General features: G+C 40.6%; 1 protein-coding gene across 2 annotated transcripts in view; it reads left to right on the top strand.

Moving 5' to 3' along the window:
* Positions 1-6,000, top strand: part of LOC125036092 (zonadhesin-like) — a 36,691-nt gene that overhangs the window by 8,960 nt on the left and 21,731 nt on the right. The gene's annotated exons all lie outside the window — the stretch shown is intronic.

Here is a 6,000-nt window from a genome sequence, read left to right as displayed (position 1 = left end):
AAAGCAAAATAAATGTGCTAGACATCTAAGGTCATATAGCACTATAGTTAATGTTAGTGAAGGATGGTTTGGTTAGTGATTAGTTGTTAAAGCTGCGTTAAGGAATTGGTGAGTGAATGGGTTAGGGTCGGATGAGGTAATGTAAAGGGGTTAGATCAAGTGAAGGATATATATGCGTTTGAGGAAGGAAAACAGGTTGTCAAAGCAGAAGTGTGAGATTCTGTAAGTATGTCTGATAAGTTGGGATGTCTATGTAGGGAGGACGTGGGCATGACAATAGAATATGTGGGACTGAAAGAGGAACATTCGGAAACCGCGAATGTTCCAATGAAGGATAGTTATACTTTCGTTGATTTACTGGCAAAGATTGCAGTGCGTGTTGGAGAATTTGAAGGGGAAGGTGCTAGAGGGTGGGATAAAGAATGAGGTTGGGGAGGTGGTGTTGTATCAGGAGGGGTGTCGGGAGGTAGAGGGTCTGGGGAAGAGGGTACTTGTGACATGAGGGTTTCACGTGTGTATCCAGGAGGGAGTGGAAGGGATAGAGGGGATAGTAGGAGGGTTAATATAGGTGGGGCTGGAGTCAGGGGAAATGGGTTTTGTTGGGATGGGGTAGGAGGATTGGGTGTAGGGAGAATATGAGTAGGAGGAGGATGGATATCGGCAGTTACTTTGAGTGTGGAGGGAGCGGGAGTTGTAGAATTTGAAGGTGGATGAGTATTAGTTTGGGACTCGATTATGTAGTTCTGGATATCTTCAAGAGTTTCTGTAGTGGAGTTGGTTGGGGAGTTTTGTGAGATAAAGGTTTTCTTGTGAGGGGGGAAAGAGAAGTCTGGTGTCTGAAAAATAGGGGCAAAGGAAGGTGGAGGTGATTGTAAGGTAGGGGAAGAGGGGGTGGAACGTTTATTCTGTCTGCTGCGGGTAGTGCGGGGAGGGAGAGGGGAAGGTGTTGGGGCTGTAGTAGAGATTGGGGTGTCTGGATTTAGGATGGCAAAAGAATTTGATTGGGTAGAGATTGGAGTGTCTGGGTTTAGGATGGCAAAAGAATTTGACTGGGGAAGGTAGGAGGTAGAAGAGGGGAAGTTAGATGGAGGGGGATTGGGTTTAGGAGAGGGTGTAGGAGCTTGGGAGATAGGGGGATTGGCAGAGTGAGTGACATACTGGAGTAGGGGGTAAGAGAAAAGCCTCATCGACGTGCTTCCTGTCTGGCTTCACGTAGAGTGAGTCCAAGTCTGAATCTGAGAGTTGCTACCTATTTGTAGGTGGGGCAGCCTTTATAAAATACATTATGGGGGCCGCCACAGTTTGCACATGTGTGTGATTGTGCAGAGCAGTTTGATCGAGTATGGCCAGGTTGGGCACATAGCGTGCATCTGGCTGTGGAATGACAGTGTTTGGCTGGGTGTCCTAAACGCCAACAATTTTGGCACTGACGAGGAGGAGGTTGGTATGGTCGGACAGGTAGGGATTCCCCACCTATGTAAACATTAAAGGGAAGGTCATGTCTACGGAAAATTATTTTGGCAATGTTGATGGATTTCTTACGATTTCCTCTGGGAGGAATGGAGTAGCATTGTACATATGTTGCATCATAGTCTGTGAGACAAGCGAGTAAGTCCTCTCCACAATCTGACCATTCTTTGTCATAGATTGGGCAATCTGTTGGGGAGATAGAGACTGTTCCGGTGCAAGTATTGAGGGTTGGATGAGGTTCTGTAGGGATGGGATTACCACATAGATCAGTTAGTTTTGTTAATGCTATAGCTTGGTTTTCAGTTGTTACTGTGACGAGACGGGAGTGGTCGGGTCGGCTACGGAAAGAGACTTTGCCTACTTGTTTTTGGAGGCATTGTTGGAAGAGGAGGGTGTTTTGAGAGTAGGGAGCTGTGGGAGGGATCACAAAAAATCGGTCCCATTTGGCTGGGCTAAATAGAGTATTTGGGATTCTTGTAGAGGTGGGGGTAGTAGAAGTGCGGGGACGTGTGGAGGAGGGAGTAGTGTTGAGGGGGGTAGTGTTATGGGGAGGGTGGCAATAAGGTTGTAAGGTAGTAATAAGGGGAGATGGGGTGGTTGATGAAGAAGGTTGTGGGAGTAAAGGTGTTGAAGTTGAGCATGTTGGGAGAGTAGAAATGTCTCCTGGGGGTTGGTTGTTGATTAGGGTTGATACTGTACTAGTATGCATTGATGATGGGGGAGTTGTTGCAGTGTTTGGAGCCGTGGTCAAAGGAGAGCTGGGATTGGGGCTATTTGATAAAGGGGCAAGCCTCATTGCCCCTAAGAGTGGGGTTACGTCTTCATTATTGGCCATGATAAGCCTGGAGTATGTTGGGGAAAAAAATAGTCCACCCCTCAGGGTCCCCTTGAGGGGTAAGGGCCAGGTATGGCAGGGGAATAACGTGCCCATGGTTCCCTCAGGCCGTTCAGGACTGACATAAAGTCAGCCTTTCATCCTTTCAGCACGGCTCTCACACCTTAGGAGGTGGATAGTAGAAGGGATTGGTGAAGAAACTGAAACGAAAAGTATGAGTGGGAAAAAAGACTAGGCAAAATTAGTTGAGTCGATGGCTGAGTCCCAAGGTTGAGGAGTTCCCCATCATTGGGTCTCAGTCTTCGTCTCCTAAGCCCCCCAACGACAACAACGGGCAAAGGATTGGGGGGGTATATAATATATATCATACATATAATATATACAGTGTGTATATATTTGTATATATATGTATATTTGTATATAGGTATATGTGTGTATCTATATGTGTGTATCTATATATGTATAAATATATATATGTATATATATATGTAAGTATATATACGTATATATATTTATATAGATATATATGCATATACATGTGTATATATATATATATATATATATATATATATATATATGTATGTGTATATATGTATATATATACACACGTAATGTATATGTATACATATGTATCTAAATTTATATATATGTATATATACATGTGTATGTCTATATATGTATATATATGCATATATATATGTATATACATATATTTTTTTCATCAATTCTGTTTTTTACATGATTCATTTATCTTTAATCTTATTGTTAGTATTGTTGTTTTGTTGTTGCTGTGAACATTATTATCTAAAACACCCGATATTTGAACTGGTAATGGGGTTGTTTCACTGATAAATTAAGTTGCCGATTAGCTAGCTATTCCTTTTCAATAAGTAAGGTTAGTTTTACTGGTGGCAAGACTCCATTATATTGTTAGATAGGCCTATACCACACAACTTTTTTTTTAATTTGCTGCTCTCTAAAGGGTTGATTTTAATTTCTACTAGATTTTGAATCATTTTATATATCAAAAGCACTAAGGGTTTCTAAATTATTCATCCATAGATACACAAAAATGCAGGAGTACCAGGATGAAGCAGCACCTCCATCTGTCCAACGAAGTACAGCTTCATATCCTCTTGCTCGGTTACATTCTCTGTACCAGCTGCACCACTTTTGTCACAGGAAGAAAGGTGCACTGGGGTTACTCCAGATGAAACAGACTTTGTAAAAATACCAGCAAAACCAGCAGAATCTTATTCACTGGCACCACCCGCACAACCTCTAGGTTTTCAGAGCCCTGCCAACTCTCAGTACCCATCATCACAGGGTTTTCCTTCTAATGCATATAATGATGCCTACTTACCTAATGTTTCTAGAGATCCCTCAGCCCCATTGTGTCCTCCCATTCTCCCACCACCATATTCAGCCACTACATATAATCCACCATATGCACCTTCATCCTCACCTCCTCCATATCCTCCTGCTGACATGCCTTCACATCCTCCCCCATCCATGCCTCCTCCATACCCTTCATCATCTTCAGCCCCATATCCTCTTAATCCATAAATGACACCACAGCTTGTTTCTCAGTTCTTTAAGTGCAGTGAAAATTAACATGACACTGAATCACATAGCCCTCTATATCGGAAGAACCATTTACAAGAACTAGGAATGACAGAGTTGGGTTTTTTCTTCTCATTCTGTCTTTCATATTTTGGGGATATTTTTTTTGCTTGCTTCTAAACCATGCATTTCCTAATAAACTACTTGAAGTGACTGTCTCAAAATAAAGTTTTCCAGAGAATTACATTAATACAGAATATAGAATAAAGGGATTTTAAGAGGTTGGATGTAATGAGTTTAAGTGTCTGAAGAATAACTATACAAGCCAAACAGATTTAAGATTTTTATATTAGCACTGGAAACAAAAACTGCATCTTTGTCATTTCAACCCTTGAGTCTGACTTGATCATTTTGTTGTGTCAGATCTTGTGCTTGAACTGCATGACACAACAAATATACTTGGCTGTAGTCAAGCCACCTCTGGCCCTGTCCTGAAATATATTCAAGTTGAAATATGGTATATACAAATAAAGATAATGGCTTCTTCATTATATTAATATGAGAGGACAAAAATAGATGAAATGTTTATAGAACTGATACTTGATGTATGTGATAAGTCATTTTCAGACTAGAGATGTGGTGAAATTACAGCAGTACATAATCAGCAGCTGAATATTGTCTTGTGTTTGGAAGATAAATGGAATTACTAGGATAATATAAATTCATCATTGTTATCAAACACTGTTATATATATATATATGTGTGTGACATAAACATTTTGAGGTTAATTTCCTGAATTGTGGCTTGATTAAATATTATTAACAAAGTTTAACTATTCTAAAGTACTCCAATGTGCCATGTCTATTTTGTATTCTAATCATCGCACACTTATTACTTATTTTACATGTTTAGTAGTTTTTCAAACAAATATATATGATTTATTTATATTTTTTTTATTTAAAATAAATCTGCCATCAACACTTATTTTCTCTCCAAAGAACTGTCTTTTGAAATCTATCCTGTCACATACATGCTCAGTCCACTGTGGTTTTATTTTCTAAATTCTATTCACTCAGCAACAGAAGTGCTTCTTCAACAAGAAGTCAGTTACTAGGCCTACCATATCTCATCTGCTGAAAATAATATTAGAAAAAAAATATAAATTCAAGGAATTATCAGGTGAGGCTTACTGATTAACTCCTTGGTGAGTAAGCATTAGTGGAGTCATCTTTGTGTAAATAAAATTCACAAGACAAAACTGCAGTGGAGAGTGCATGTACCAGCCACCACAAGCCTATGACCAGTGCCACAGAACTCAGTAATCCGGTAAACCCTACAGAGGATCCTCCATTGAGTGCTGACAAGAATGTGGTCGATCTCAGTACCTGTATCACTTAACCACGTCCAGTAATGTGGGTTGGAATGTTGATACCAGGAGCCAGAAATTCTCATTCTTTGGGATCTAGCAAAGTCCTGGAGAAAGAGGCTGCTCTTGCTGCTGGGATCAGCTCCCGTGCTATGGGGGCTGACATACAATGTGAATGTCTCACCAGAGGCAATTGTCTGCCACGGATGTGAGTTTGGCATAGAACACCTCTTTCACATTCAGTTTACAAACATCGGTATGAGCGTACACTGCAATAAGAGAAACAAAGCCAAAAGCATATTTCAGTCTCAATGCCATAATACACTCCTCAAGCAGTGTTACCTCAACTACCAAGGTTTGAGGTCGGATGGAGATGGCTATGGGTACTCCTTCGTTTTATGTAGATGGCCTGAGCATGTCCCAGAAGAAGACAAGCCATATGAAAATTATATACTACTGTGTCCTCAAAATCCATTTTCAGTGACAAGCACAGTTCATTTCATAATATAATGAGAAACTCATTTCTTAAATATGCCAGTGCCTTGGCTGGGTGTGCCTCCCAATGCCAAATCCAGGCCAGACCACAGTTGATGTTTGTAATATATTCATTTAGGCAAGAGTGGCCTTCCCAAAACTAAAGTCATTCAAGGCCTTGCCCACAGGAGAATCCCCGACTTAAAATCAGATCACTGACATTGTATATTTATAGTTGTACATTGGGTGTTTCTGAGCTACAGTGCTTCCATTAGTACGTCCTATAGTAGCT

Source organism: Penaeus chinensis, chromosome 2 (genome assembly GCF_019202785.1).
Source record: "Penaeus chinensis breed Huanghai No. 1 chromosome 2, ASM1920278v2, whole genome shotgun sequence".
NCBI lineage: Eukaryota > Metazoa > Arthropoda > Malacostraca > Decapoda > Penaeidae > Penaeus > Penaeus chinensis.
Note: the sequence above shows the minus strand (reverse complement) of the source record. Positions and strands in the feature narration are given on the sequence as shown.